The sequence below is a fragment of the Eurosta solidaginis genome, chromosome 3 (genome assembly GCF_040869045.1).
Source record: "Eurosta solidaginis isolate ZX-2024a chromosome 3, ASM4086904v1, whole genome shotgun sequence".
NCBI classification, from domain to species: domain Eukaryota; kingdom Metazoa; phylum Arthropoda; class Insecta; order Diptera; family Tephritidae; genus Eurosta; species Eurosta solidaginis.
This window is the reverse complement of record NC_090321.1, coordinates 55,608,786-55,621,721: the sequence shown is the minus strand read 5'-3', so window position 1 is coordinate 55,621,721 and position 12,936 is coordinate 55,608,786. Positions and strand designations below refer to the sequence as shown.

At 37.1% G+C, this 12,936-nt stretch overlaps 1 protein-coding gene across 1 annotated transcript in view; it reads right to left on the bottom strand.

Moving 5' to 3' along the window:
• The window catches only part of LOC137245890 (uncharacterized), a 107,694-nt gene that overhangs the window by 83,364 nt on the left and 11,394 nt on the right, over positions 1–12,936 (bottom strand). The gene's annotated exons all lie outside the window — the stretch shown is intronic.

Below are 12,936 nucleotides of genomic sequence, written 5' to 3'. Positions count from 1 at the left end.
ACCAGGGATATATGAACTTTTGTAAACGAATGCTTGGAGTCAACAAATGGCTAAAAATACTTCGATACACGGCAAGAGGTGCTGTCAGCCCAGCGCTTGCTTAACTGAATCAGGGCCCAGCTGTCTGGAAGCAGAAATCATATGGCCAGCGGAGTCTCAAGGTCTCGTTCAGTTTGCCAACAGATCATCCGTCGCTGCTGATTATTAATGCTGATGAATTCTTTGAGTCGATTCGACTGCCAGTTTCAGGAGAGCGCTTTCAAAGTCCGCCAGTAGAGTATTGTAAAAGGCTACTCACAACCTGCAAAGATTAATGAAATAAAATGTTCAATTTATCCCCGATGTGGGACGGTCGTTGTTGAATCGTAGATCTTTAATTCGACTTGTTTCAAATATTTCTAAAAGCCCTATTTACAAGGAATACAAGAAAACCTTACTACCCCACTATGATTTTGTTTATGCCAAACCAGATGAAACCTGCAAAAAGTCTACGTGCAAATACTTTCTTTCGTAAGTGTACCCTTTAAATATTTTTGTATTTTTAACCTATGACAATTTCCATACAACTTGTTTGAGTACCATTTAATCAAATACAAATGTTTTGAACATGAATTTTACAAATAGAATGCAAAAATAGTAGTATTGAAAAACAAAAGAAAATTTAGAAGAGAAATGCGAAATATAAGAGAAAGAATTTATAAATAACAAGTAAGGAAGGTTAAGTTCGGGTGTAACCGAACATTACATACTCAGTTGAGAGCTATGGTGACAACATAAGGGAAAATAACCATGTAGGAAAATGAACCGAGGGAAACCCTGGAATGTGCTTGTATGACATGTGTATCAAATGGATGGTATTAAAGAGTATTTTATGAGGGAGTGGGCCATAGTTCAATAGGTGGACGCCATTTAGGGATATAGCCATAAAGGTGGATCAGGGTTGACTCTAGAATGCGTTTGTACGATATGGGTATCAAATGAAAGGTGTTAATGAGTATTTTAAAAGGGAGTAATCCTTAGTTCCATAGGTGGACGCCGTTTCGAGATATCGCCACAAAGGTGGAACAGGGGTGACTCTAGAATGTGTTTGTACGATATGGGTATCAAATTAAAGGTATTAATGAGGGTTTTAAAAGGGAGTGGTGGTTGTTGTATAGGTGGTCGCCTTTTCGAGATATCGCCATAAAGGTGGACCAAGGGTGACTCTAGAATGCGTTTGTACGATATGGGTATCAAATGAAAGGTGTTAATGAGTATTTTAAAAAGGAGTAATCCTTAGTTCCATAGGTGGACGCTGTTTCGAGATATCGCCATAAAGGTGGACCAGGGGTGACCCTAGAATTTGTTTGTACAATATGGGCATCAAACGAAAGGTGTTAATGAGTATTTTAAAAGGGAGTGGGCCTTAGTTCTATAGGTGGATGCCGTTTCGAAATATCGCCATAAAGGTGGACCAGGGGTGACTCTAGAATGTGTTTGTACGATATGGGTATCAAATTAAAGGTGTTAATGAGTATTTTAAAAGGGAGTAATCCTTAGTTCCATAGGTGGACGCCGTTTCGAGATATCGCCATAAAGGTGGACCAGGGGTGACCCTAGAATTTGTTTGTACAATATGGGCATCAAACGAAAGGTGTTAATGAGTATTTTAAAAGGGAGTGGGCCTTAGTTCTATAGGTGGACGCCGTTTCGAAATATCGCCACAAAGGTGGACCAGGGGTGACTCTAGAATGTGTTTGTACGATATGGGTATCAAATTATAGGTATTAATGAGGGTTTTAAAAGGGAGTGGTGGTTGCTGTATAGGTGGTCGCCTTTTCGAGATATCGCCATAAAGGTGGACCAGGGGTGACTCTAGAATGCGTTTGTATGATATGGGTATCAAATGAAAGGTGTTAATGAGTATTTTAAAAGGGAGTAATCCTTAGTTCCATGGGTGGACGCCGTTTCGAGATATCGCCACAAAGGTGGAACAGGGGTGACTCTAGAATGTGTTTGTATGATATGGGTATCAAATTAAAGGTATTAATGAGGGTTTTAAAAGGGAGTGGTGGTTGTTGTATAGGTGGTCGCCTTTTCGAGATATCGCCATAAAGGTGGACCAAGGGTGACTCTAGAATGCGTTTGTACGATATGGGTATCAAATGAAAGGTGTTAATGAGTATTTTAAAAAGGAGTAATCCTTAGTTCCATAGGTGGACGCTGTTTCGAGATATCGCCATAAAGGTGGACCAGGGGTGACCCTAGAATTTGTTTGTACAATATGGGCATCAAACGAAAGGTGTTAATGAGTATTTTAAAAGGGAGTGGGCCTTAGTTCTATAGGTGGATGCCGTTTCGAAATATCGCCATAAAGGTGGACCAGGGGTGACTCTAGAATGTGTTTGTACGATATGGGTATCAAATTAAAGGTATTAATGAGGGTTTTAAAAGGGAGTGGTAGTTGTTGTATAGGTGGTCGCATTTTCGAGATATCGCCATGAAGGTGGACCAGGGGTGACCCTAGAATTTGTTTGTACAATATGGGTATCAAAAGAAAGGTGTTAATGAGTATTTTAATAGGGAGTAATCCTTAGTTCCATATGTGGACGCCGTTTCGAGATATCGCTATAAAGGTGGGCCAGGGGTGACTCTAGAATTCGTTTGTGCAATATGGGTATCAAACGAAAGGAGTTAATGAGTATTTTAAAAGGGATTGGGCCTTAGTTCTATAGGTGGACGCCTTTTCGAGATATCGCCATAAAGGTGGACCAGGGGTGACTTAAGAATATGTTTGTACGATATGGGTATCAAATGAAAGGTGTTAATGAGTATTTTAAAAGGGCGTGGGGCTTAGTTCTATAGGTGGACGCCTTTTCGAGATATCGCCATAAAGGTGGACCAGGGGTGACTCTAGAATGAGTTTGTACGATATGGGTATCAAATTAAAGGTATTAATGAGAGTTTTAAAAGGGAGTGGTGGTAGTTGTATATGTGAAGGCATTTTCCAGATATCGACCAAAATGTGGACCAGGGTGACCCAGAACATCATCTGTTGGATACTGCTAATTTATTTATATATGTAATACCTGCGAAGATTTTAAGGGTTTTTTATTTCGCCCTGCAGAACTTTTTCATTTTCTTCTACTTAATATGGTAGGTGTCACAACCATTTTATAAAGTTTTTGCTAAAGTTATATTTCGCGTCAATAAAACAATCCAATTACCTTGCCATGTTTCATCCCTTTTTTCGTATTTGGTATAGAATTATGGCATTTTTTTCATTTTTCGTAATTTTCGATATCGAAAAAGTGGGCGTGGTCATAGTCGGATTTCGTTCATTTTTCATACCAAGATAAAGTGAGTTCAAGTAAGCACGTGAACTAAGTTCATTAAAGATATGTCGATTTTTACTCAAGTTATCGTGTTACCGGCCATGCGGAAGGACAGACGGACGACTGTGTATAAAAACTGGGCGTGGTATCAACCGATTTCGCCCATTTTCACAGAAAACAGTTAACGTCATAAAAGCTATGCCCCTACCAAATTTCAAAAGGATTGGTTAATTTTTGTTCGACTTATGGCGTTAAAAGTATCCTAGACAAATTAAATGAAAAAGGGCGGAGCCACGCCCATTTTGAAATTTTCTTTTATTTTTGTATTTTGTTGCACCAAACCATTACTGGAGTTGAATTTTGACATAATTTACTCATATACTGTAAAGATATAAAACTGTTTGTTAAAATTTTTTATTTATTTATTTATTTACAGTCTACAAATTAAACAATTACACAGACCAAATATACCGGCACTTAAATCTCAGATGTAATACATGATATAAACAACATAAGCAGTCATCAATTTTAAAGTAATATTTAAACAGTATTGAACCAAACGCTTGACAATTTCAATTAAAGACTTAGAAGTAAGCAAAAGATAAAATGCTGTAAATGTGTTAAAATGGTCTCATGAAGGAGCTAGTAAATAATAATTTATGAAATTGACAATAAAGCAAATTAATAGTAGATAAAATATATACAGAATAGAATTTATACAGAATTTCATTACATATAAAAATAATGATCACTACGCAAGTTTGCAAACAAGTTTCAAGTAACTGGTACTTCAAATTTGAAACAGAGGGTTGAACAGTATATATATTTTACTTTAAAAAAATTTTTTTAAAAGTGGGCGTGGTCCTTCTCCGTTTTTGCGCACATATAGTAATAGGAGTAACGTTCCTGCCAAATTTCATCATGATATCTTCAACGACTGCCAAATTACAGCTTGCAAAAGTTTTAAATTACCTTCTTTTAAAAGTGGGCGGTGCCACGCCCATTCTCCAAAATTTTACTAATTTTCTATTCTCCGTCATAAGTTCAACTCATCTACCAAGTTTCATCGCTTTATCTGCCTTTTGTAATGAATTATCGCACTTTTTCGGTTTTTCGAAATTTTCGATATCGAAAAAGTGGGCGTGATTATAGTCCGATATCGTTCATTTTAAACAGCGATCTGAGATGTGTGCTCAGGAACCTACATACCAAATTTCATCAAGATACCTCAAAATTTACTGAAGTTATCGTGTTAACGGACGGACGGACGGACGGGCATGGCTCAATCAAATTTTTTTTCGATCCTGATTATTTTGATATATGGAAGTCTATATCTATCTCGATTCCTTTATATATGTACAACCAACCGTTATCCAATCAAACTTAATATACTCTGTGAGCTCTGCTCAACTGAGTATAAAAATTATAAAAAATTTAGTTTTGAAGTTTTATAATTCCGGCTTAAGCCACATCCACCCCCATCTGTTAGTCTAACGAGATAAAGATATGTGGCCAGAAAATGTTAATTGAGAAGTAAAACTAATAATTTCGGTCTTTTTCAGAAGAGCATATCGTCGCTGCGCTCACAAAAACAGTTATGTGTTTTTCAGTAACTGTTCAGGAGATCAAAAAAACTTATTTCTGGTGTCCATTTGCAAAATTTTGCAAATGTCGTATTATTGAAATATTTTATGGAAAGTATGTTATTGATGTGTTAAGGAAAAAATCATGTTTTTAACCCATAACGACGTGATAAATATTTGCGCCGTTTTAAAGCACATAGCTGCTTTCAAACATGATTAAAATTTGCTTTTGGCGGTAGGGAAATGTATTTTATTGCGGCTCTGGATTTTTGGTACAATTGCGGTTTTATTATCTCCAAAATTTAGATCGTGATTGAAAGTCGCACCCAAGCTTTTAGGGTGTAAAGCAGTCGGTAGCGCGATGCCGATGTCGGGATCAAATAGATTATATTGCACTGAGTTGTGGGTGATTAACACGAGACCGCCTCCATTTCCGCTCTCGCATTCTTTTCTGTTATTCCCAGAGCAGGTCTGAAAAGCAGATCTTGCTGTGTTTGGTCTCTTGCATCGCTGCAATGCGGATGTTATGCCGCTTCATGAAATCAACTATCTCCGAGATCTTCCCTAATGGGTTTATTACAGTTTAACCGCAGAATTTTGTGTTGTTGTGGCTTGCTGAGCAGCGGGGTAGCTATAAGGTAGTTGGGGAGCTAAGGCGCAGACTACGGGACGCCCTTGGGCGTAAACAACAACGAGCCACAAAAGATTTATGAAAGTTACCGGGACTTCGGGTTTAGGGGGTCTAGCCCAGAACATCCTGTCCGATGCAACCATCCCTTGCACATGACACACTCACAAGAGTGTGACCATCCTAAAAAGATTCTTTTCCGGCAGCAAAACGATTTATCTGGACCGCGGTCAGGTACAGGTCCCAGATTGGGATCGATACCCTCCCGGAGCAGGAGAATATGGCGCAGTCCCGCTGCAAGGATATGCTGGGAAGATGAGAATTTGTGGGAGGGATGCAACAAATTAAATAGGGTTACACTGAAATAACAGCCCTTGGTCGGGAAAAATCCCGAGTTGCTCCGGCTCATATAACCAGCTGCCTTGGGAGGCAAGATGGTTTGTAATTATTTTTTACATTGAGATCAAAGCACTTTCGCCAGCGAATAAAAAAAATTATAAACAAGTAAGGACAAACCCGTTTTTCGAGTACTTAGCTGTTTTCGGTCACTTATAAACCAAAAGAGATATAAAACAAGTAAGGAAGGCTAAGTTCGGATGTAACCGAACATTACATACTCAGTTGAGAGCTATGGAGACACAATAAGGGAAAAGCACCATGTAGGAAAATGAACCTAGGGTAACCCTGGAATGTGTTTGTATGACATGGGTATCAAATGGAAGGTATTAGAGAGTATTTTAAAAGGGAGTGGGTCATAGTTCTATAGGTGGACGCAATTTCGGGATATCGCCATAAAGGTAGACCAGGGTGACTCTAGAATTTGTTTGTACGATATGGGTATCAAATGAAAGGTTTTAATGAGTATTTTAAAAGGAAGTGGGGCTTAGCTCTATAGGTGGACGCCTTTTCGAGATATCGCCATAAAGGTGGACCAGGGGTGACTCGAGAATGTGTTTGTACGATATGGGTATCAAATTAAAGGTATTAATGAGGGTTTTAAAAGGGAGTGGCCCTTAGTTGTATATGTGAAGGCGTTTTCGAGATATCGACCAAAATGTGCACCAGGGTGACCCAGAACATCATCTGTCGGGTACCGCTAATTTATTTATATATGTAATACCACGGACAGTATTCCTGCCAAGATTCCAAGGGCAAAGAAAGCGTTTGTACAAAACCACAAACAATCGTTTGTTTGTTAAGTAAAACTTTTAAAAATAACAACAACAAAAAATGTAGGTGGAAATGGGTGTTTAAAAGTGAAACAGTTAAATAAACGGTTGAGATAAAATAAATATAAATTTTTGATATGCACATTAGGGTGGGTCGATTTATTAACCGATATCGCGCCATCGATTTTTCGATAGGATTTGGGCTCAGGAAAAAAGGTTCCACTACGCATACCCAAAAAAATAATTTTCGAGCCTGCGAAGTCTCATTTTTTTTACTTTTTTTCGACTTTGATTTTTAAGGTTTTTTTCATGACCTACTAAAAAATTTTCATTTGATGGTAAAATTTTCCGCTAAAAACGGACAATGTTTTTTTTTTTCAAAAAACTGTTGTCGCCAATGTTTTTAGCGGACATTTTTGGGTCGGACAGGGTATACATATGAAAATTTTTTTAGTGGGTCACGAAAAAGCGATAAAAATCAAAGCCGAAAAAAAATTTTAAAAAATTAAATTTCGTACGCTCGAAATTTATTTTTTTGGGTATGCGTGGTGGAACTTTTTTTCCTGAGCCCAAATCCTATCGAAAAATCGATGGCGCGATATCGGTTAACTTTCGTCCATACAAATCGACCCACTTATCGACCTATTATTATAGAAAGGTCGTAACTTAACAATTTTGTTAAGAAGGTCGTATCTCAGATATTCCGTTAATAACTCGTATCTCAGGAGGCCGGTTAAAAAGGTTGTAATTGAAGTAAAAATTTAGTTTATTTTTTCACAATTCGCTAACTACTAAAAATGCTAAGCCATACTATAGAAGACAGAGGGATCTCTATTCATGTTAAATAATCGATGTCTTTTGCGAATTGTAGATACAACTTTATAAACGATTTCGATGGATTCTTTTATTAAGAATGTCTGAGATACGTGGTGGGTTTCATTTTAAGACTTTGACCAAAATGTTTTAAAAATTTTAGTTTAACAATTTTGATAGCATCTTTATTATCAAAGTTATTATTACCATTATATGGAATCGATTTCTTGTTAGAAAGAACATTTTAGTTATTATGGCATACGAAGAGCAGAAAGTACTTCAAGCTCGCCAATTTCAGTAACTTTGAATCCTGTATAACACTCATTAATCTTAATTTCTTTCTATATTTTAATTGGAATCTTCAAAGACGTTAAGGAAATTCACAAGGTCTTCTATTCATCGTATGTGCTATGCTTTCATCAAATTTCGTATTGGAAGCCATAGAAATAACTCAAATCTTATAATTTTACATGAATACGACATTCTTGTGAATTGTCCAATTAATTTATAGTTCTAGTCGAAAAAATTAAACTATTTAGTGTGGCATCCTAATGTGTATATATACATTAGACTGGGCCGATTTATTAACCGATATCGCGCCATCGATTTTTCAATAAGATTTGGGTTCAGGAAAAAAAGTTCCACTACGAATACCCAAAAAATAATTCTCGACCCTGCGAAATATCATTTTTTGGACTTTTTTCGACTTTGGTTTTTTATAGGCCTACTAAAAAATTTTCATTTGAGTGTAAAATTTTCATGTATACCCTGTCCGACTCAAAAATGTCCGCTAAAAACGTTTTTTTTTTTTTCAAAAAACTGTTATCGCTAAAGTTTTTAGCGGACATTTTTGGGTCGGACAGGGTATACATATGAACATTTTTTTAGTAGGTCATGAAAAAAACCGAAAAAAATTCAATTTTGCAGGCTAGAAAATTATTTTTTGGGTATGCGTAGTGGAACTTTTTTTCCTGAGCCCAAATCCTATCGAAAAATCGATGGCGTGATATCGGTTAACTTTCGTCCATACAAATCTATCCACCCTAATACACATACATATGTTTATACTCAGACGTAGGTGTTCATAACATTGTTTGCATAAAAAATTTACTGCGTAAAACATATTTCTTGCAATAGAAAGTCTTTGCAAATAAAATAATAAATTAAATAAATGTAAGGCGCGATAACCTCCGAAGAGATTTTAGGTCGAGCTTTTCTTACAATTTGCGTCTTGTTTCTTCTAATTTTACCTACAAATTGGCGGGACGGGATCTACTTGTTTTATGCCGTCTCCGAACGGCATCTGCAAGGCAGGTAAGTTTTCACTGGCAGCTTTTCATGGCAGAAATATACTCGGATTATTTACCAAACACTGCCAAGGGGCGTCCCCGTTTAAAAAAAATTCGCGTACCCATTTTCCCTTATTTACCTTCAGTACTTCATTATTAAGAAAAAATTAAAAAGGCGCGTAATCGTAATTTCTTTTCGAAACTGTGAAGACTTTAAAAATGGCAACACGTTTTTTTTCAATACCTTTTAAAATTAGCGAATTCGATTGCCTCTATAAATGGCGGATATACATAAGCGCTTTGGTCGAGCTGCTTCGCTTTGACAGCACCGTAAGATAACAATGGAATACATTGCTGCTTTCTTTGCTTTGTAGCGATCAAAGCGTTTATGTAAATCGACCTTAACTTCCCTATTTCATCTTTAAGGGCGTGCCAATGACCTATACAGCTCTAGATCAGAATCAAATCCCATCGGAACGATCTGGAACAGTTCTATGAGAGTCGGCAGCACTGAACTCATGTGTACATATAGGGTGTATGTTATTTACCAACACTTTTCCACAAACCGTCCCTAATTTTCTTTAGTCTAAAGTTTACAACAAATTATCAAACTAAAAACTAGTATTGTTTATTAAAAAACAATCCGCACATGGGGTATATTTTCCATGTAAATTTATATGGGTTTTCGTTCTTAAACTTAAAAACTAGAATAAGAATACATAACAGCGGAAATCGGAAGTTAAAACACGTCCAAAAATGGGTAGAGGTATTAAAGAGCACGTTTTGCCGTCCGAAGGCTTATATTAAAAGTTTTATTTCTCTCAGGATCTACATATCGCTCATTAACTTCAATAGTGTCATAACTCAAAAAACACGACTTATGACTTAATAACATATAAACGTACCCAATATCATGATCTATGTTGTATAATAAAATCTTTGTGATTAGTTCAAAATTTACCACGTGCTATAAAAATGAAAATATGCCTTTATATGCGCAACATATGACAGTTAACATATTTGAATGGCTCTCCTGGAAAACTGTGTTTTTTGAGTTATGACACTATTGAAGTAAATGAGCGATATGTACCAAAACCAATTGCACTTTTTGGTTTGTTTTTGTATTTTATATATTTTGTTGTACAAACGCACCCACACTTATGAAGACAAGTGTGCTGTGGAGAAAAACTATGGATCGGGAACCGATTTGGATCTTTCGGCAGTTGCAAAATATTTAATTTCCGCCTGCTGTTTATTAAAACCGAAGTCAAAAAACGTCTCAGTTTTTGCTTCAAAAACTTCTAAAAGAGTAAAATTATACAAATTTTGTTAAACCCTTTTTTGAAATTTTGAAGAGTTTTAATATTTTATGGCCTTAATAATTTGTGTTCAGACTTAAAATAAACATTTATGGGGTGTCGAGTGGAAGCGAGTTGATAAATATCGTACGTCCTAGCTCATAGGTCTGTAAGTGATACAAAGTGAAAAGGGTTAGCTGTCAAAAACGCTGTTGATACGAAATCTGTCAGGATCACAACGTCGTTCTCGCATATTAATTTTCTATAGGGATCTGAATCAGTGTTCATTGGAACTGAGCGTTTGATAGATGTGAGTGAAGGCATTCATAGTAAGGCATTTTGAAACGCCACCTCAGAAAAATAAATTTTTCGTTCAGCCGTCGATTTGTACATTTAGTGAAGGTGCCTTACTCATTGAGAAAATTTTGCCTGGTGCACAGGATTTCGTTTTTTTTCTGTAAGCAATTTATTGAAATTTATATTTTATTTGTTAAATACATATTTAGTGTGAGAAGAAACAAATGTGAATTTTTTAGCTTTAATAGATAATAAATAAAAAAATTATTTGTAGATATTTTGTATATAGCAAAAATTGTATGTAGTTTAATTTTGATACAAATGTAAATAATAAATATATTTGTAGTAAATAAATATGTATTTGCTTAGATATACATATACATATATGTATAGCTAATAATTTATAATAAAATATAATAAAAAATTAAATATAATCTTAATACAATACTACCTCGCTGATTTTTATTTGTGGAAGTCCACACCAAAATGAAACATTTACATCATAAGTTGTTTTGAGAAAATTGGCAATGTTTATTATACCATTGATACCAAAAGAAAGCAGCATTTTTTATATGGAGTAGGTTGAACTGGCCGTTCCTTGGGAATCTCCTCGAGGAGTTGGTAAGGCGCATGCATCAGTTTCTTCGCAAAATATGGTCGAACGAGTGCATGCCCGACGATTGGAATTTAATCATTCTTTGCCCAGTCCATAACAAAGGGGATACAGCAAACTGCGCCAACTATCGCGGAATCAGCCTCTTAATATCGCATATAAAATCCTGCCAAGTGTATTGTGCGAAAGTTTGAAGCCCACCGTGAATCGGCTGATTGGACCTTATCAGTGCGGCTTCAGACCTGGTAAATCTACCATCGACCAGATTTCACAAAGCGCCAAAAAACCCGCGAAAAAGGAATCGACACATCACCACCTTCGTCGATTTTAAATCCGCCTTCGACAGTACGAAAAGGAGCTGCCTAGATGCCGCTATGTCTGAATTTGGTTTCGCCGCAAAACTTATACGGCTGTGCAAAATGACGTTGAGCAGCACCATCAGCTCAGTCAGAATTGGGAAGGACCTATCTGCGTGGTTCGAAACTAAACGAGATTTCAGACAGGGTGGCCCCTTATCGTGCGATTTCTTTAATTTCATGCTGGAGAGAATTATACTAGCTGCAGAACTTAACCGCACTGGAACAATATTCTATAAAAGCGTGCAATTGCTGGCATATGCTGATGACATTGATATCATCGGCCTAAACACCCGCGCTGTTAGTTCTGCTTACTCCAAACTGGAAAAAGAAGCGGTAAAGATGGGTTTGATGGTGAATGAGGACAAAACGAAGCACCTGCTGTCATCGAGCAAAGAGTCAGCGCATACGCGCCTTGGCAACCACGCTACTGTTGGCAGCCATAATTTCGAAATAGTAACACTAACAACAACATCAGCTCTGAAATCTAGCGAAAAATCATTCTTGCCAATAAATGCTACTTTGCACTAGGTAGGCAATTGAAAAGTAAAGTCCTCTCTCGGCAAACGAAAATCATACTCTACAAGTCACTTATCGTACGCGTCCTGCTATATGGTGCAGAAGCATGGACCATGACAACATCAGATGTAGCGGCTCTGGGAGTGTTCGAGAGAAAAGTTCTTTGAAAGATTTATGGACCTCTACGCGTTGGCGATGGCGAGTACCGAAGAAGATTTAACGATGAGCTATACGAGCTCTACGCAGACATCAACATAGTCCAGCGAATTGAAACGCAGCGGCTGCGCTGGCTAGGCCATGTTATGCGAATGAAAGATGACGCTCCGGCCAAGAAAGTGGAAGCAGAGGTAGAGCGCGGCTCCCCCACTCCGCTGAAAGGACCAGGTGGAAAACGATTTAAACTCCCTTGATGTGACCGATTGGTGTCGGTTGGCAGAGAGAAGGAGCGGCTGGCGCGCCTTGTTGGACGGCCATAACCGTTTAAACGGTTAAACGCCAATTAAGTTTTGGTGTTCAATAAGGTATTTTTCGGAACCTACCGAATCGGACCAATATATCATATATCCCCCATACGAAATTTTTTCAGAAAAGAGTTTTTACTGTCATCCCCTTCGATTTAATAGCTGGAAGCTTCAAATCTCACCAAATGCTAACGTGTAGGGCATGCGTCTGTAAAAATTGTATAGATCGGTCGTAGATATAGAAAATATGCCATACAACCGATTGTTCAGATAAGAATCTTTTCGTAAGTTCTGCTCCATTTTAATAGCTAGAAGCTTCACATTTCACCAAATGATTCGGATATGGCACATATTGTTGTCTGAAAAAATCTTAGGTATCGTATATGAAAGACCGGCTTTAAAAAGTGTATTTATTTTAAGAGTGAATAAAAGTGAAACTTTTTCCCAGCAGAAGCAAACCTACCGGATCATTCAATTCGGAAAAATTTTAGGATTGCTTTCGGATTATTTCAGGTATCATTTTATGAAGGCTTCAAAATCATTTAGAGAATGTTTTGGTACAATTTTGGGGCGATTAAAGCATCCTTTGGAATTCA